The following is a 20,908-nucleotide window of genomic DNA, read 5'->3' on the forward strand; positions in this document are numbered from 1 at the left end:
ACTCTGTTTGAGGAAAGCCGTTGGAAATCGCTGTATTCAACTCAGATACACGGGAGTTCAGGCCCATTGCTCACACATGCTTTTCCCGCATCCTCTCCCAGCCACTAACATTAGGATGTTAGCAGCTACTCCTACAGTCAGGCAGGATGCGGGAGGGTTCTGCCCTGTCCTCAGTTCTCACAGGGAAGCATGTCTTGAAGCCAGCTGTCAACTAGCTGCATTCCTATGGCATTGAGAAGTTAGCAGTATTCTGAGTCAGGAGGTTCCAAGATTACCAGTCTACTGCACCTGGGGATATCCTCCAGGTGTGCATTGTTACCCTGCGTCTTAGAAACCTCTGGCAAACGTCTCTGGTGAAGACCTGCGAAACTCAGTCTGCAGGCAGTGTGGAACTGTGAGGGCCTGAGGCTGAGCTCAACTCTCAGAAGTAAGATGCTTTTGGACAAGTCGTTCAGCTACCCTCTCACGTATGGACCTTAGTATGTAGCACCAGTATACCACAGGAATTACTAGGAAATCGCTGGACTGAGCTTGGAGGCACTTGTCTTGTGTGCCGGGTGATTCCATTTACTTCTCCCAGCGCTTCCGTCAAACAGCGAGCCTAGGCCTTTTAGAGGCCAAGGGTACCAGCAGGCTGGATGTGGAGGTACAGGCCATAAGCTCAACTCTCAGAAGTGTATATGCATGGGAGGCAGATGTCTGCTACCCACTCGGACATGGGAGTTGGAACCTAGCTACACTGTGATTGAAGAAGGCCATTGGAAATCGCTGTATTCAACTCAGATACACGGGAGTTCAGGCCCACTGCTCACACATGCTTTTCCCGCAACCTCTCCAAGCCACTAACTTTAGGATGTTAGCAGCTACTCCTACAGTCATGCAGGATGCGGGAGGGTTCTGCCCTGTCCTCAGCTCTCACAGGGAAGCATGTCTTGAAGCCAGCTGTCAACTAGCTGCATTCCTATGGCAGTGAGAAGGTAGCAGTACTCTGAGTCAGGAGGTTCCAAGATTACCACTCTACTGCACCTGGAGATACCCTCCAGGTCTGCATTGTTAACTTGTACTCAGAAGCCTCTGGCAATCGTCTCTGGTGAAGACGTGTGAAACTCACTCTGCAGGCAGTGTGGAAGTGTGAGGGACTGAGGGTGGGCTCAACTCTCAGAAGTAAGATGCTTTTGCACAAGGCGTTCAGCTACCATCTCACATATGGAACTTAGTATGTAGCACCTGTCTACCACAAGAATTACTGGGAATTCGTGAATTGAGCTTGGAGGCACTCGTCTTGTGTGCCGGGAGATTCCAATTACCTCTCCCAGCACTTCCGTCAAACAGCGAGCCTAGGCCTTTTAGAAGCCAAGGGTACCAGCAGGCTGGATGTGGAGGTACAGGCCATAAGCTCAACTCTCAGAAGTGTGTATGCATTGGAGGCAGAAGTCTGCTACCCGCTCGTACATGGGATTTGGAACCTAGCTACACTCTGGTTGAGGAAAGCCGTTGGAAATCGCTGTATTCAACTCAGATACACGGGAGTTCAGGCCCAGTGCTCACACATGCTTTTCCCGCAACCTCTCCCAGCCACTAACATTAGGATGTTAGCAGCTACTCCTACAGTCAGGCAGGATGCGGGAGGGTTCTGCCCTGTCCTCAGCTCTCTCAGGGAAGCATGTCTTGAAGCCAGCTAGCTGTCAACTAGCTGCATTCCTATGGCATTGAGAAGGTAGCAGTATTCTGAGTCAGGAGGTTCCAAGATTACCAGTCGACTGCACCTGGGGATACCCTGCAGGTCTGCATTGTTACCCTCCGTCTCAGAACCCTCTGGCAAACGTCTCTGCTGAAGACCTGCGAAACTCACTATGCAGGCAGTGTGGAACTGTGAGGGACTGAGGGTGAGCTCAACTCTCAGAAGTAAGATGGTTTTGGACAAGGCGTTCAGCTACCCTCTCACGTATGGAACTTAGTATGTAGCACCAGTCTACCACAGGAATTACTAGGAAATCGCTGAACTGAGCTTGGAGGCACTAGTCTTGTGTGCCGGGTGATTCCAATTACCTCTCCCAGCACTTCCGTCAAACAGCGAGCCTAGGCCTTTTAGAAGCCAAGGGTACCAGCAGGCTGGATGTGGAGGTACAGGCCATAAGCTCAACTCTCAGAAGTGTATATGCATGGGAGGCAGATGTCTGCTACCCACTCGGACATGGGAGTTGGAACCTAGCTACACTGTGATTGAAGAAGGCCATTGGAAATCGCTGTATTCAACTCAGATACACGGGAGTTCAGGCCCAGTGCTCACACATGCTTTTCCCGCAACCTCTCCCAGCCACTAACTTTAGGATGTTAGCAGCTACTCCTACAGTCATGCAGGATGCGGGAGGCTTCTGCCCTGTCCTCAGCTCTCACAGGGAAGCATGTCTTGAAGCCAGCTGTCAACTAGCTGCATTCCTATGGCAGTGAGAAGGTAGCAGTACTCTGAGTCAGGAGGTTCCAAGATTACCACTCTACTGCACCTGGAGATACCCTCCAGGTCTGCATTGTTAACTTGTACTCAGAAGCCTCTGGCAATCGTCTCTGGTGAAGACGTGTGAAACTCACTCTGCAGGCAGTGTGGAACTGTGAGGGACTGAGGGTGGGCTCAACTCTCAGAAGTAAGATGCTTTTTCACAAGGCGTTCAGCTACCATATCACATATGGAACTTAGTATGTAGCACCTCTCTACCACAAGAATTACTGGGAAATCGTGAATTGAGCTTGGAGGCACTCGTCTTGTGTGCCGGGAGATTCCAATAACCTCTCCCAGCACTTCCGTCAAACAGCGAGCCTAGGCCTTTTCGAAACCAAGGTTACCAGCAGGCTGGATGTGGAGGTACAGGCCATAAGCTCAACTCTCAGAATTGTGTATGCATGGGAGGCAGATGTCTGCTACCCGCTCGTACATGGGATTTGGAACCTAGCTACACTCTGGTTGAGGAAAGCCGTTGGAAATCGCTGTATTCAACTCAGATACACGGGACTTCAGGCCCAGTGCTCACACATGCTTTTCCCGCAACCTCTCCCAGCCACTAACATAAGGATGTTAGCAGGTACTCCTACAGTCAGGCAGGATGCGGGAGGGTTCACCCTGTCCTCAGCTCTCACAGGGAAGCATGTCTTGAAGCCAGCTGTCAACTAGCTGCATTCCTATGGCAGTGAGAAGGTAGCAGTACTCTGAGTCAGTAGGTCCAAGATTACCACTCTACTGCACTTGGAGATACCCTCCAGGTCTGCATTGTTAACTTGTACTCAGAAGCCTCTGGCAATCGTCTCTGGTGAAGACGTGTGAAAGTCAGTCTGCAGGCAGTGTGGAACTGTGAGGGACTGAGGGTGAGCTCAACTCTCAGAAGTAAGATGCTTTTGGACAAGGCGTTCAGCTACCTAATCACATATGGAAGTTAGTATGTAGCACCTGTCTACCACAAGAATTACTGGGAAATCGTGAATTGAGCTTGGAGGCACTCGTCTTGTGTGCCGGGAGATTCCAATTACCTCTCCCAGCACTTCCGTCATCCAGCGAGCCTAGGCCTTTTAGAAGCCAAGGGTACGAGCAGGCTGGATGTGGAGGTACAGGCCATAAGCTCAACTCTCAGAAGTGTGTATGCATGGGAGGCAGATGTCTGCTACCTGCTCGTACATGGGATTTGGAACCTAGCTACACTCTGGTTGAGGAAAGCCGTTGGAAATCGTTGTATTCAACTCAGATACACGGGAGTTCAGGCCCAGTGCCCACACATGCTTTTCCCGCAACCTCTCACAGCCACTAACATTAGGATGTTAGCGGCTACTCCTACAGTCAGGCAGGATGCGGGAGGGTTCTGCCCTGTCCTCAGCTCTCACAGGGAAGCATGTCTTGAAGCCAGCTGTCAAATAGCTGCGTTCCTATGGCAGTGAGAAGGTAGCAGTACTCTGAGTCAGAGGTTCCAAATTACCACTCTACTCCACCTGGAGATACCCTCCAGGTCTGCATTGTTAACTTGTACTCAGAATCCTCTGGCAATGGTCTCTTGTGAAGACGTGTGAAACTCACTCTGCAGGCAGTGTGGAACTGTGAGGGACTGAGCGTGAGCTCAACTCTCAGAAGTAAGATGCTTTTGGACAAGGCGTTCAGCTACCTTCTCACATATGGAACTTAGTATGTAGCACCTGTCTACCACAAGAATTACTGGGAAATCGTGAATTGAGCTTGGAGGCACTCGTCTTGTGTGCCGGGAGATTCCAATTACCTCTCCCAGCACTTCGGTCAAACAGCGAGCCTAGGTCTTTTAGAAGCCAAGGGTACCAGCAGGCTGGCTGTGGAGGTACAGGCCATAAGCTCAACTCTCAGAAGTGTGTATGCATGGGAGGCAGATGTCTGCTACCCGCTCGTACATGGGATTTGGAACCTAGATACACCCTGGTTGAGGAAAGCCGTTGGAAATCGCTGTATTCAACTCAGATACACGGGAGTTCAGGCCCAGTGCTCACACATGCTTTTCCCGCAACCTCTCCCAGCCACTAACATTAGGATGTTAGCAGCTACTCCTACAGTGAGGCAGGATGCGGGAGGGTTCTGCCCTGTCCTCAGCTCTCACAGGGAAGCATGTCTTGAAGCCAGCTGTCAACTAGCTGCATTCCTATGGCAGTGAGAAGGTGGCAGTATTCTGAGTCAGGAGGTTCCAAGATTACCGTTCTACTGCACCTGGGGATACCCTCCAGGTCTGCATTGTTACCCTGCGTCTCAGAAGCCTCTGGCAAACGTCTCTGGTGAAGTCCTGCGAAACTCACTCTGCAGGCAGTGTGGAATTGTGTGGGACTGAGGCTGAGCTCAACTCTCAGAAGTAAGATGCTTTTGGACAAGGCGTTCAGCTACCCTCTCACGTATGGACCTTAGTATGTAGCACCAGTCTAACACAGGAATTACTAGGAAATCGCTGGATTGAGCTTGGAGGCACTAGTCTTGTGTGCCGGGTGATTCCAATTACCTCTCCCAGCACTTCCGTCAAACTGCGAGCCTAGGCCTTTTAGAAGACAAGGGTACCAGCAGGCTGGATGTGGAGGTACAGGCCATAAGCTCAACTCTCAGAAGTGTGTATGCATGGGTCGCAGATGTCTGCTACCCGCTCGTACATGGGATTTGGAACCTAGCTACACTCTGGTTGAGGAAAGCCGTTGGATATCGCTGTATTCAACTCAGATAACCGGGAGTACAGGCCCAGTTCTCACACATGCTTTTCCCGCAACCTCTCCCAGCCACTAACATTAGGATGTTAGCAGCTACTCCTACAGTCAGGCAGGATGCGGGAGGGTTCTGCCCTGTCCTCAGCTCTCACAGGGAAGCATGTCTTGAAGCCAGCTGTCAACTAGCTGCATTCCTATGGCAGTGAGAAAGTAGTAGTATTCTGAGTCAGGAGGTTCCAAGATTAACAGTCTACTGCACCTGGGGATACCCTCCAGGTCTGCATTGTTACCTTGCGTCTCAGAAGCCTCTGGCAAACGTCTCTGGTGAAGTCATGCGAAACTCACTCTGCAGGCAGTGTGGAACTGTGTGGGACTAAGGCTGAGCTCAACTCTCAGAAGTAAGATGCTTTTGGACAAGGCGTTCAGCTACCCTCTCAAGTATGGACCTTAGTATGTAGCACCAGTCTACCACAGGAATTACTAGGAAATCGCTAGACTGAGATTGGAGGCACTAGTGTGGTGTGCCGGGTGATTCCATTTACCTCTCCCAGCACTTCCGTCAAACATCGAGCCTAGGCCTTTTAGAAGCCAAGGGAACCAGCAGGCTGGATGTGGAGGTACAGGCCATAAGCTCAACTCTCAGAAGTGTGTATGCATGGGAGGCAGATGCCTGCTACCCACTCGGACATGAGATATGGAACCTGGCTACACTCTGATTGATGAAAGCCGTTGGAAATCGCTGTATTCAACTCAGATACACGGGAGTTCAGGCCCAGTGCTCACACAGGCTTTTCCCGAAACCTCTCCCAGCCACTAACATAAGGATGTTAGCAGCTACTCCTACAGTCAGGCAGGATGCGGGAGGGTTCTGCCCTGTCCTCAGCTCTCACAGGGAAGCATGTCTTGAAGCCAGCTGTCTACTAGCTGCATTCCTATGGCAGTGAGAAGGTAGCAGTACTCTGAGTCAGGAGGTTCCAAGATTACCACTCTACTGCACCTGGAGATACCCTCCAGGTCTGCATTGTTAACTTGTACTCAGAAGCCTCTGGCAATCGTCTCTGGTGAAGACGTGTGAAACTCACTCTGCAGGCAGTGTGGAAGTGTGAGGGACTGAGGGTGGGTTCAACTCTCAGAAGTAAGATGCTTTTGGACAAGGCGTTCAGCTACCATCTCACATATGGAACTTAGTATGTAGCACCTGTCTACCACAAGAATTACTGGGAATTCGTGAATTGAGCTTGGAGGCACTCGTCTTGTGTGCCGGGAGATTCCAATTACCTCTCCCAGCACTTCCGTCAAACAGCGAGCCTAGGCCTTTTAGAAGCCAAGGGTACCAGCAGGCTGGATGTGGAGGTACAGGCCATAAGCTCAACTCTCAGAAGTGTGTATGCATTGGAGGCAGAAGTCTGCTACCCGCTCGTACATGGGATTTGGAACCTAGCTACAGTCTGGTTGAGGAAAGCCGTTGGAAATCGCTGTATTCAACTCAGATACACGGGAGTTCAGGCCCAGTGCTCACACATGCTTTTCCCGCAACCTCTCCCAGCCACTAACATTAGGATTTTAGCAGCTACTCCTACAGTCAGGCAGCATGCGGGAGGGTTCTGCCCTGTCCTCAGCTCTCTCAGGGAAGCATGTCTTGAAGCCAGCTAGCTGTCAACTAGCTGCATTCCTATGGCAGTGAGAAGGTAGCAGTATTCTGAGTCAGGAGGTTCCAAGATTACCATTCGACTGCACCTGGAGATACCCTCCAGGTCTGCATTGTTACCCTGCGTCTCAGAAACCTCTGGCAAACGTCTCTGCTGAAGACCTGCGAAACTCACTCTGCAGGCAGTGTGGAACTGTGAGGGACTGAGGCTGACCTCAACTCTCAGAAGTAAGATGGTTTTGGACAAGGCGTTCAGCTACCCTCTCACGTATGGAATTTAGTATGTAGCACCAGTCTACCACAGGAATTACTAGGAAATCGCTGAACTGAGCTTGGAGGCACTAGTCTTGTGTGCCGGGTGATTCCAATTACCTCTCCCAGCACTTCCGTCAAACAGCGAGCCTAGGCCTTTTAGAAGCCAAGGGTACGAGCAGGCTGGATGTGGAGGTACAGGCCATAAGCTCAACTCTCAGAAGTGTATATGCATGGGAGGCAGATGTCTGCTACCCACTCGGACATGGGAGTTGGAACCTAGCTACACTGTGATTGAAGAAGGCCATTGGAAATCGCTGTATTCAACTCAGATACACGGGAGTTCAGGCCCAGTGCTCACACAAGCTTTTCCCGCAACCTCTCCCAGCCACTAACATTAGGATGTTAGCAGCTACTCCTACAGTCAGGCAGCATGCGGGAGGGTTCTGCCCTGTCCTCAGCTCTCTCAGGGAAGCATGTCTTGAAGCCAGCTAGCTGTCAACTAGCTGCATTCCTATGGCAGTGAGAAGGTAGCAGTATTCTGAGTCAGGAGGTTCCAAGATTACCAGTCGACTGCACCTGGGGATACCCTCCAGGTCTGCATTGTTACCCTGCGTCTCAGAAGCCTCTTGCAAACGTCTCTGCTGAAGACCTGCGAAACTCACTCTGCAGACAGTGTGGAACTGTGAGGGACTGAGGCTGAGCTCAACTCTCAGAAGTAAGATGGTTTTGGACAAGGCGTTCAGCTACCCTCTCACGTATGGAACTTAGTATGTAGCACCAGTCTACCACAGGAATTACTAGGAAATCGCTGAACTGAGCTTGGAGGCACTAGTCTTGTGTGCCGGGTGATTCCAATTACCTCTCCCAGCACTTCCGTCAAACAGCGAGCCTAGGCCTTTTAGAAGCCAAGGGTACCAGCAGGCTGGATGTGGAGGTACAGGCCATAAGCTCAACTCTCAGAAGTGTGTATGCATGGGAGGCAGATGTCTGCTACCCGCTCGTACATGGGATTTGGAACCTAGCTACACTCTGGTTGAGGAAAGCCGTTGGAAATCGCTGTATTCAACTCAGATACACGGGAGTTCAGGCCCAGTGCTCACACATGCTTTTCCCGCAACCTCTCCCAGCCACTAACATTAGGATGTTAGCAGCTACTCCTACAGTCAGGCAGCATGCGGGAGGGTTCTGCCCTGTCCTCAGCTCTCACAGGGAAGCATGTCTTGAAGCCAGCTGTCAACTAGCTGCATTCCTATGGCAGTGAGAAGGTAGCAGTATTCTGAGTCAGGAGGTTCCAAGATTACCAGTCTACTTCACCTGGGGATACCCTCCAGGTCTGCATTGTTACCCTGCGTCTCAGAAGCCTCTGGCAAACGTCTCTGGTGAAGACCTGCGAAACTCACTCGGCAGGCAGTGTGGAACTGTGAGGGACTGAGTGTGAGCTCAACTCTCAGAAGTAAGATGGTTTTGGACAAGGCGTTCAGCTACCCTCTCAAGTATGGAACTTAGTATGTAGCACCAGTCTACCACAGGAATTACTAGGAAATCGCTGAACTGAGCTTGGAGGCACTAGTCTTGTGTGCCGGGTGATTCCAATTACCTCTCCCAGCACTTCCGTCAAACAGCGAGCCTAGGCCTTTTAGAAGACAAGGGTACCAGCAGGCTGGATGTGGAGGTACAGGCCATAAGCTCAACTCTCAGAAGTGTGTATGCATGGGAGGCAGATGTCTGCTACCCGCTCGTACATGGGATTTGGAACCTAGCTACACTCTGGTTAAGGAAAGCCGTTGGAAATCGCTGTATTCAACTCAGATACAGGGGAGTTCAGGCCCAGTGCTCACACATGCTTTTCCCGCAACCTCTCCCAGCCACTAACATTAGGATGTTAGCAGCTACTCCTACAGTCAGGCAGCATGCGGGAGGGTTCTGCCCTGTCCTCAGCTCTCACAGGGAAGCATGTCTTGAAGCCAGCTGTCAACTAGCTGCATTCCTATGGCAGTGAGAAGGTAGCAGTATTCTGAGTCAGGAGGTTCCAAGATTACCAGTCGACTGCACCTGGGGATACCCTCCAGGTCTGCATTGTTACCCTGCGTCTCAGAAGCCTCTGGCAAACGTCTCTGCTGAAGACCTGCGAAACTCACTCTGCAGGCAGTGTGGAACTGTGAGGGACTGAGGCTGAGCTCAACTCTCAGAAGTAAGATGGTTTTGGACAAGGCGTTCAGCTACCCTCTCAAGTATGGAACTTAGTATGTAGCACCAGTCTACCACAGGAATTACTAGGAAATCGCTGAACTGAGCTTGGAGGCACTAGTCTTGTTTGCCGGGTGATTCCAATTACCTCTCCCAGCACTTCCGTCAAACAGCGAGCCTAGGCCTTTTATTTTTTTTTTTTTATTTTTTTTTAAAGATTTTATTTATTTATTCATGATAGTTACAGAGAGAGAGACAGAGAGGCAGAGACACAGGCAGAGAGAGAAGCAGACTCCATGCACCGGGAGCCCGATGTGGGATTCGATCCCGGGTCTCCAGGATCACGCCCCGGGCCAAAGGCAGGCGCCAAACCGCTGCGCCACCCAGGGATCCCGAGCCTAGGCCTTTTAGAAGCCAAGGGTACCAGCAGGCTGGATGTGGAGGTACAGGCCATAAGCTCAACTCTCAGAAGTGTATATGCATGGGAGGCAGATGTCTGCTACCCACTCGGACATGGGAGTTGGAACCAGCTACACTGTGATTGAAGAAGGCCATTGGAAATCGCTGTATTCAACTCAGATACACGGGAGTTCAGGCCCAGTGCTCACACATGCTTTTCCCGCAACCTCTCCCAGCCACTAACTTTAGGATGTTAGCAGCTACTCCTACAGTCAGGCAGCATGCGGGAGGGTTCTGCCCTGTCCTCAGCTCTCACAGGGAAGCATGTCTTGAAGCCAGCTGTCAACTAGCTGCATTCCTATGGCAGTGAGAAGGTAGCAGTACTCTGAGTCAGGAGGTTCCAAGATTACCACTCTACTGCACCTGGAGATACCCTCAAGGTCTGCATTGTTAACTTGTACTCAGAAGCCTCTGGCAATCCTCTCTGGTGAAGACGTGTGAAACTCACTCTGCAGGCAGTGTGGAAGTGTGAGGGACTGAGGGTGTGCTCAACTCTCAGAAGTAAGATGCTTTTGGACAAGGCGTTCAGCTACCTTCTCACATATGGAACTCAGGATGTAGCACCTGTCTACCACAAGAATTACTGGGAAATCGTGAATTGAGCTTGGAGGCACTCGTCTTGTGTGCCGGGAGATTCCAATTACCTCTCCCAGCACTTCCGTCAAACAGCGAGCCTAGGCCTTTTAGAAGCCAAGGGTACCAGAGGCTGGATGTGGAGGTACAGGCCATAAGCTCAACTCTCAGAAGTGTGTATGCATGGGAGGCAGATGTCTGCTACCCGCTCGTACATGGGATTTGGAACCTAGCTACACTCTGGTTAAGGAAAGCCGTTGGAAATCGCTGTATTCAACTCAGATACAGGGGAGTTCAGGCCCAGTGCTCACACATGCTTTTCCCGCAACCTCTCCCAGCCACTAACATTAGGATGTTAGCAGCTACTCCTACAGTCAGGCAGCATGCGGGAGGGTTCTGCCCTGTCCTCAGCTCTCACAGGGAAGCATGTCTTGAAGCCAGCTGTCAACTAGCTGCATTCCTATGGCAGTGAGAAGGTATCAGTATTCTGAGTCAGGAGGTTCCAAGATTACCAGTCGACTGCACCTGGGGATACCCTCCAGGTCTGCATTGTTACCCTGCGTCTCAGAAGCCTCTGGCAAACGTCTCTGCTGAAGACCTGCGAAACTCACTCTGCAGGCAGTGTGGAACTGTGAGGGACTGAGGCTGAGCTCAACTCTCAGAAGTAAGATGGTTTTGGACAAGGCGTTCAGCTACCCTCTCAAGTATGGAACTTAGTATGTAGCACCAGTCTACCACAGGAATTACTAGGAAATCGCTGAACTGAGCTTGGAGGCACTAGTCTTGTTTGCCGGGTGATTCCAATTACCTCTCCCAGCACTTCCGTCAAACAGCGAGCCTAGGCCTTTTATTTTTTTTTTTTATTTTTTTTTAAAGATTTTATTTATTTATTCATGATAGTTACAGAGAGAGAGACAGAGAGGCAGAGACACAGGCAGAGAGAGAAGCAGACTCCATGCACCGGGAGCCCGATGTGGGATTCGATCCCGGGTCTCCAGGATCACGCCCCGGGCCAAAGGCAGGCGCCAAACCGCTGCGCCACCCAGGGATCCCGAGCCTAGGCCTTTTAGAAGCCAAGGGTACCAGCAGGCTGGATGTGGAGGTACAGGCCATAAGCTCAACTCTCAGAAGTGTATATGCATGGGAGGCAGATGTCTGCTACCCACTCGGACATGGGAGTTGGAACCAGCTACACTGTGATTGAAGAAGGCCATTGGAAATCGCTGTATTCAACTCAGATACACGGGAGTTCAGGCCCAGTGCTCACACATGCTTTTCCCGCAACCTCTCCCAGCCACTAACTTTAGGATGTTAGCAGCTACTCCTACAGTCAGGCAGCATGCGGGAGGGTTCTGCCCTGTCCTCAGCTCTCACAGGGAAGCATGTCTTGAAGCCAGCTGTCAACTAGCTGCATTCCTATGGCAGTGAGAAGGTAGCAGTACTCTGAGTCAGGAGGTTCCAAGATTACCACTCTACTGCACCTGGAGATACCCTCAAGGTCTGCATTGTTAACTTGTACTCAGAAGCCTCTGGCAATCCTCTCTGGTGAAGACGTGTGAAACTCACTCTGCAGGCAGTGTGGAACTGTGAGGGACTGAGGGTGTGCTCAACTCTCAGAAGTAAGATGCTTTTGGACAAGGCGTTCAGCTACCTTCTCACATATGGAACTCAGGATGTAGCACCTGTCTACCACAAGAATTACTGGGAAATCGTGAATTGAGCTTGGAGGCACTCGTCTTGTGTGCCGGGAGATTCCAATTACCTCTCCCAGCACTTCCGTCAAACAGCGAGCCTAGGCCTTTTAGAAGCCAAGGGTACCAGAGGCTGGATGTGGAGGTACAGGCCATAAGCTCAACTCTCAGAAGTGTGTATGCATGGGAGGCAGATGTCTGCTACCCGCTCGTACATGGGATGTGGAACCTAGCTACACTCTGGTTGAGGAAAGCCGTTGGAAATCGCTGTATTCAACTCAAATACACGGGAGTTCAGTCCCAGTGCTCACACATGCTTTTCCCGCAACCTCTCGCAGCTACTAACATTAGGATGTTAGCAGCTACTCCTACAGTCAGGCAGCATGCGGGAGGGTTCTGCCCTGTCCTCAGCTCTCTCAGGGAAGCATGTCTTGAAGCCAGCTAGCTGTCAACTAGCTGCATTCCTATGGCAGTGAGAAGGTAGCAGTATTCTGAGTCAGGAGGTTCCAAGATTACCAGTCGACTGCACCTGGGGATACCCTCCAGGTCTGCATTGTTATCCTGCGTCTCAGAAGCCTCTGGCAAACGTCTCTGCTGAAGACCTGCGAAACTCACTCTGCAGGCAGTGTGGAACTGTGAGGGTTGAGGCTGAGCTGAACTCTCAGAACTAAGATGGTTTTGGACAAGGCGTTCAGCTACCCTCTCACGTATGGAACTTAGTATGTAGCACCAGTCTACCACAGGAATTACTAGGAAATCGCTGAACTGAGCTTGGAGGCACTAGTCTTGTGTGCCGGGTGATTCCAATTACCTCTCCCAGCACTTCCGTCAAACAGCGAGCCTAGGCCTTTTAGAAGCCAAGGGTACCAGCAGGCTGGATGTGGAGGTACAGGCCATAAGCTCAACTCTCAGAAGTGTATATGCATGGGAGGCAGATGTCTGCTACCCACTCGGACATGGGAGTTGGAACCTAGCTACACTGTGATTGAAGAAGGCCATTGGAAATCGCTGTATTCAACTCAGATACACGGGAGTTCAGGCCCAGTGCTCACACATGCTTTTCCCGCAACCTCTCCCAGCCACTAACTTTAGGATGTTAGCAGCTACTCCTACAGTCATGCAGGATGCGGGAGGCTTCTGCCCTGTCCTCAGCTCTCACAGGGAAGCATGTCTTGAAGCCAGCTGTCAACTAGCTGCATTCCTATGGCAGTGAGAAGGTAGCAGTACTCTGAGTCAGGAGGTTCCAAGATTACCACTCTACTGCACCTGGAGATACCCTCCAGGTCTGCATTGTTACCCTGCGTCTCAGAAGCCTCTGGCAAACGTCTCTGCTGAAGACCTGCGAAACTCACTCTGCAGGCAGTGTGGAACTGTGAGGGACTGAGGGTGGGCTCAACTCTCAGAAGTAAGATGCTTTTGGACAAGGCGTTCAGCTACCATCTCACATATGGAACTTAGTATGTAGCACCTGTCTACCACAAGAATTACTGGGAAATCGTGAATTGAGGTTGAAGGCACTCGTCTTGCGTGCGGGAGATTCCAATTACCTCTCCCAGCACTTCCGTCAAACAGCGAGCCTAGGCCTTTTAGAACCCAAGGGTACCAGCAGGCTGGATGTGGAGGTACAGGCCATAAGCTCAACTCTCAGAAGTGTGTATGCATGGGAGGCCGATGTCTGCTACCTGCTCGTACATGTGATTTGGAACCTAGCTACACTCTGGTTGAGGAAAGCCGTTGGAAATCGCTGTATTCAACTCAGATACACGGGAGTTCAGGCCCAGTGCTCACACATGCTTTTTCCGCAACCTCTCCCATCCACTAACATTAGGATGTTAGCAGCTACTCCTACAGTCAGGCAGCATGCGGGAGGGTTCTGCCCTGTCCTCAGCTCTCTCAGGGAAGCATGTCTTGAAGCCAGCTAGCTGTCAACTAGCTGCATTCCTATGGCAGTGAGAAGGTAGCAGTATTCGGAGTCAGGAGGTTCCAAGATTACCAGTCGACTGCACCTGGGGATACCCTCCAGGTCTGCATTGTTACCCTGCGTCTCAGAAGCCTCTGGCAAACGTCTCTGCTGAAGACCTGCGAAACTCACTCTGCAGGCAGTGTGGAACTGTGAGGGACTGAGGGTGAGCTCAACTCTCAGAAGTAAGATGGTTTTGGACAAGGCGTTCAGCTACCCTCTCACGTATGGAACTTAGTATGTAGCACCAGTCTACCACAGGAATTACTAGGAAATCGCTGAACTGAGCTTGGAGGCACTAGTCTTGTGTGCCGGGTGATTCCAATTACCTCTCCCAGCACTTCCGTCAAACAGCGAGCCTAGGCCTTTTAGAAGCCAAGGGTACCAGCAGGCTGGATGTGGAGGTACAGGCCATAAGCTCAACTCTCAGAAGTGTATATGCATGGGAGGCAGATGTCTGCTACCCACTCGGACATGGGAGTTGGAACCTAGCTACACTGTGATTGAAGAATGCCATTGGAAATCGCTGTATTCAACTCAGATACACGGGAGTTCAGGCCCAGTGCTCACACATGCTTTTCCCGCAACCTCTCCCAGCCACTAACATTAGGATGTTAGCAGCTACTCCTACAGTCAGGCAGCATGCGGGAGGGTTCTGCCCTGTCCTCAGCTCTCACAGGGAAGCATGTCTTGAAGCCAGCTGTCAACTAGCTGCATTCCTATGGCAGTGAGAAGGTAGCAGTATTCTGAGTCAGGAGGTTCCAAGATTACCAGTCTACTTCACCTGGGGATACCCTCCAGGTCTGCATTGTTACCCTGCGTCTCAGAAGCCTCTGGCAAACGTCTCTGCTGAAGACCTGCGAAACTCACTCGGCAGGCAGTGTGGAACTGTGAGGGACTGAGTGTGAGCTCAACTCTCAGAAGTAAGATGGTTTTGGACAAGGCGTTCAGCTACCCTCTCAAGTATGGAACTTAGTATGTAGCACCAGTCTACCACAGGAATTACTAGGAAATCGCTGAACTGAGCTTGGAGGCACTAGTCTTGTGTGCCGGGTGATTCCAATTACCTCTCCCAGCACTTCCGTCAAACAGCGAGCCTAGGCCTTTTAGAAGCCAAGGGTACCAGCAGGCTGGATGTGGAGGTACAGGCCATAAGCTCAACTCTCAGAAGTGTGTATGCATGGGAGGCAGATGTCTGCTACCCGCTCGTACATGGGATTTGGAACCTAGCTACACTCTGGTTGAGGAAAGCCGTTGGAAATCGCTGTATTCAACTCAGATACACGGGAGTTCAGGCCCAGTGCTCACACATGCTTTTCCCGCAACCTCTCCCAGCCACTAACATTAGGATATTAGCAGCTACTCCTACAGTCAGGCAGCATGCGGGAGGGTTCTGCCCTGTCCTCAGCTCTCTCAGGGAAGCATGTCTTGAAGCCAGCTAGCTGTCAACTAGCTGCATTCCTATGGCAGTGAGAAGGTAGCAGTATTCTGAGTCAGGAGGTTCCAAGATTACCAGTCTACTGCACCTGGGGATACCCTCCAGGTCTGCATTGTTACCCTGCGTCTCAGAAGCCTCTGGCAAACGTCTCTGCTGAAGACCTGCGAAACTCACTCTGCAGGCAGTGTGGAACTGTGAGGGACTGAGGCTGAGCTCAACTCTCAGAAGTAAGATGGTTTTGGACAAGGCGTTCAGCTACCCTCTCAAGTATGGAACTTAGTATGTAGCACCAGTCTACCACAGGAATTACTAGGAAATCGCTGAACTGAGCTTGGAGGCACTAGTCTTGTTTGCCGGGTGATTCCAATTACCTCTCCCAGCACTTCCGTCAAACAGCGAGCCTAGGCCTTTTATTTTTTTTTTTTATTTTTTTTTAAAGATTTTATTTATTTATTCATGATAGTTACAGAGAGAGAGACAGAGAGGCAGAGACACAGGCAGAGAGAGAAGCAGACTCCATGCACCGGGAGCCCGATGTGGGATTCGATCCCGGGTCTCCAGGATCACGCCCCGGGCCAAAGGCAGGCGCCAAACCGCTGCGCCACCCAGGGATCCCGAGCCTAGGCCTTTTAGAAGCCAAGGGTACCAGCAGTCTGGATGTGGAGGTACAGGCCATAAGCTCAACTCTCAGAAGTGTGTATGCATGGGAGGCAGATGTCTGCTACCCACTCGGACATGGGAGTTGGAACCAGCTACACTGTGATTGAAGAAGGCCATTGGAAATCGCTGTATTCAACTCAGATACACGGGAGTTCAGGCCCAGTGCTCACACATGCTTTTCCCGCAACCTCTCCCAGCCACTAACTTTAGGATGTTAGCAGCTACTCCTACAGTCAGGCAGCATGCGGGAGGGTTCTGCCCTGTCCTCAGCTCTCACAGGGAAGCATGTCTTGAAGCCAGCTGTCAACTAGCTACATTCCTATGGCAGTGAGAAGGTAGCAGTACTCTGAGTCAGGAGGTTCCAAGATTACCACTCTACTGCACCTGGAGATACCCTCCAGGTCTGCATTGTTAACTTGTACTCAGAAGCCTCTGGCAATCCTCTCTGGTGAAGACGTGTGAAACTCACTCTGCAGGCAGTGTGGAACTGTGAGGGACTGAGGGTGGGCTCAACTCTCAGAAGTAAGATGCTTTTGGACAAGGCGTTCAGCTACCTTCTCACATATGGAACTCAGGATGTAGCACCTGTCTACCACAAGAATTACTGGGAAATCGTGAATTGAGCTTGGAGGCACTCGTCTTGTGTGCCGGGAGATTCCAATTACCTCTCCCAGCACTTCCGTCAAACAGCGAGCCTAGGCCTTTTAGAAGCCAAGGGTACCAGAGGCTGGATGTGGAGGTACAGGCCATAAGCTCAACTCTCAGAAGTGTGTATGCATGGGAGGCAGATGTCTGCTACCCGCTCCTACATGGGATTTGGAACCTAGCTACACTGTGATTGAAGAAGGCCATTGGAAATCGCTGTATTCAACTCAGATACACGGGAGTTCAGGCCCAGTGCTCACACATGCTTTTCCCGCAACCTCTCCCAGCCACTAACATTAGGATGTTAGCAGCTACTCCTACAATCAGGCAGCATGCGGGAGGGTTCTGCCCTGTCCTCAGCTCTCTCAGGGAAGCATGTCTTGAAGCCAGCTAGCTGTCAACTAGCTGCATTCCTATGGCAGTGAGAAGGTAGCAGTATTCTGAGTCAGGAGGTTCCAAGATTACCAGTCGACTGCACCTGGGGATACCCTCCAGGTCTGCATTGTTATCCTGCGTCTCAGAAGCCTCTGGCAAACGTCTCTGCTGAAGACCTGCGAAACTCACTCTGCAGGCAGTGTGGAACTGTGAGGGACTGAGCCTGAGCTGAACTCTCAGAAGTAAGATGGTTTTGGACAAGGCGTTCAGCTACCCTCTCACGTATGGAACTTAGTATGTAGCACCAGTCTACCACAGGAATTACTAGGAAATCGCTGAACTGAGCTTGGAGGCACTAGTCTTGTGTGCCGGGTGATTCCAATTACCTCTCCCAGCACTTCCGTCAAACAGCGAGCCTAGGCCTTTTAGAAGCCAAGGGTACCAGCAGGCTGGATGTGGAGGTACAGGCCATAAGCTCAACTCTTAGAAGTGTATATGCATGGGAGGCAGATGTCTGCTACCCACTCGGACATGGGAGTTGGAACCTAGCTACACTGTGATTGAAGAAGGCCATTGGAAATCGCTGTATTCAACTCAGATACACGGGAGTTCAGGCCCAGTGCTCACACATGCTTTTCCCGCAACCTCTCCCAGCCACTAACTTTAGGATGTTAGCAGCTACTCCTACAGTCAGGCAGCATGCGGGAGGGTTCTGCCCTGTCCTCAGCTCTCACAGGGAAGCATGTCTTGAAGCCAGCTGTCAACTAGCTGCATTCCTATGGCAGTGAGAATGTAGCAGTACTCTGAGTCAGGAGGTTCCAAGATTACCACTCTACTGCACCTGGAGATACCCTCCAGGTCTGCATTGTTACCCTGCGTCTCAGAAGCCTCTGGCAAACGTCTCTGCTGAAGACCTGCGAAACTCACTCTGCAGGCAGTGTGGAACTGTGAGGGACTGAGGGTGAGCTCAACTCTCAGAAGTAAGATGGTTTTGGACAAGGCGTTCAGCTACCCTCTCACGTATGGAACTTAGTATGTAGCACCAGTCTACCACAGGAATTACTAGGAAATCGCTGAACTGAGCTTGGAGGCACTAGTCTTGTGTGCCGGGTGATTCCAATTACCTCTCCCAGCACTTCCGTCAAACAGCGAGCCTAGGCCTTTTAGAGGCCAAGGGTACCAGCAGGCTGGATGTGGAGGTACAGGCCAGAAGCTCAACTCTCAGAAGTGTATATGCATGGGAGGCAGATGTCTGCTACCCACTCGGACATGGGAGTTGGAACCTAGCTACACTGTGATTGAAGAAGGCCATTGGAAATCGCTGTATTCAACTCAGATACACGGGAGTTCAGGCCCAGTGCTCACACATGCTTTTCCCGCAACCTCTCCCAGCCACTAACTTTAGGATGTTAGCAGCTACTCCTACAGTCATGCAGGATGCGGGAGGCTTCTGCCCTGTCCTCAGCTCTCACAGGGAAGCATGTCTTGAAGCCAGCTGTCAACTAGCTGCATTCCTATGGCAGTGAGAAGGTAGCAGTACTCTGAGTCAGGAGGTTCCAAGATTACCACTCTACTGCACCTGGAGATACCCTCCAGGTCTGCATTGTTACCCTGCGTCTCAGAAGCCTCTGGCAAACGTCTCTGCTGAAGACCTGCGAAACTCACTCTGCAGGCAGTGTGGAACTGTGAGGGACTGAGGGTGGGCTCAACTCTCAGAAGTAAGATGCTTTTGGACAAGGCGTTCAGCTACCATCTCACATATGGAACTTAGTATGTAGCACCTGTCTACCACAAGAATTACTGGGAAATCGTGAATTGACCTTGGAGGCACTCGTCTTGTGTGCGGGAGATTCCAATTACCTCTCCCAGCACTTCCGTCAAACAGCGAGCCTAGGCCTTTTAGAACCCAAGGGTACCAGCAGGCTGGATGTGGAGGTACAGGCCATAAGCTCAACTCTCAGAAGTGTGTATGCATGGGAGGCCGATGTCTGCTACCTGCTCGTACATGTGATTTGGAACCTAGCTACACTCTGGTTGAGGAAAGCCGTTGGAAATCGCTGTATTCAACTCAGATACACGGGAGTTCAGGCCCAGTGCTCACACATGCTTTTCCCGCAACCTCTCCCAGCCACTAACATTAGGATGTTAGCAGCTACTCCTACAGTCAGGCAGCATGCGGGAGGGTTCTGCCCTGTCCTCAGCTCTCTCAGGGAAGCATGTCTTGAAGCCAGCTAGCTGTCAACTAGCTGCATTCCTATGGCAGTGAGAAGGTAGCAGTATTCTGAGTCAGGAGGTTCCAAGATTACCAGTCGACTGCACCTGGAGATACCCTCCAGGTCTGCATTGTTACCCTGCGTCTCAGAAGCCTCTGGCAAACGTCTCTGCTGAAGACCTGCGAAACTCACTCTGCAGGCAGTGTGGAACTGTGAGGGACTGAGGCTGACCTCAACTCTCAGAAGTAAGATGGTTTTGGACAAGGCGTTCAGCTACCCTCTCACGTATGGAATTTAGTATGTAGCACCAGTCTACCACAGGAATTACTAGGAAATCGCTGAACTGAGCTTGGAGGCACTAGTCTTGTGTGCCGGGTGATTCCAATTACCTCTCCCAGCACTTCCGTCAAACAGCGAGCCTAGGCCTTTTAGAAGCCAAGGGTACCAGCAGGCTGGATGTGGAGGTACAGGCCATAAGCTCAACTCTCAGAAGTGTATATGCATGGGAGGCAGATGTCTGCTACCCACTCGGACATGGGAGTTGGAACCTAGCTACACTGTGATTGAAGAAGGCCATTGGAAATCGCTGTATTCAACTCAGATACACGGGAGTTCGGGCCCAGTGCTCACACATGCTTTTCCCGCAACCTCTCCCAGCCACTAACTTTAGGATGTTAGCAGCTACTCCTACAGTCAGGCAGGATGCGGGAGGGTTCTGCCCTGTCCTCAGCTCTCACAGGGAAGCATGTCTTGAAGCCAGCTGTCAACTAGCTGCATTCCTATGGCAGTGAGAAGGTAGCAGTACTCTGAGTCAGGAGGTTCCAAGATTACCACTCTACTGCACCTGGAGATACCCTCCAGGTCTGCATTGTTAACTTGTACTCAGAAGCCTCTGGCAATCGTCTCTGGTGAAGACGTGTGAAACTCACTCTGCAGGCAGTGTGGAAGTGTGAGGGACTGAGGGTGGGCTCAACTCTCAGAAGTAAGATGCTTTTGGACAAGGCGTTCAGCTACCTTCTCACATATGGAACTTAGTATGTAGCACCTGTCTACCACAAGAATTACTGGGAAATCGTGAATTGAGCTTGGAGGCACTCGTCTTGTGTGCCGGGAGATTCCAATTACCTCTCCCAGCACTTCCGTCAAACAGCGAGCCTAGGCCTTTTAGAACCCAAGGGTACCAGCAGGCTGGATGTGGAGGTACAGGCCATAAGCTCAACTCTCAGAAGTGTGTATGCATGGGAGGCAGATGTCTGCTACCCGCTCGTACATGGGATTTGGAACCTAGCTACACTCTGGTTGAGGAAAGCCGTTGGAAATCGCTGTATTCAACTCAGATACACGGGAGTTCAGTCCCAGTGCTCACACATGCTTTTCCCGCAACCTCTCGCAGCCACTAACATTAGGATGTTAGCAGCTACTCCTACAGTCAGGCAGCATGCGCGAGGGTTCTGCCCTGTCCTCAGCTCTCTCAGGGAAGCATGTCTTGAAGCCAGCTAGCTGTCAACTAGCTGCATTCCTATGGCAGTGAGAAGGTAGCAGTATTCTGAGTCAGGAGGTTCCAAGATTACCAGTCGACTGCACCTGGGGATACCCTCCAGGTCTGCATTGTTATCC

The sequence above is a fragment of the Canis lupus genome, chromosome 25 (genome assembly GCF_048164855.1).
Source record: "Canis lupus baileyi chromosome 25, mCanLup2.hap1, whole genome shotgun sequence".
Classification (NCBI taxonomy): domain Eukaryota; kingdom Metazoa; phylum Chordata; class Mammalia; order Carnivora; family Canidae; genus Canis; species Canis lupus.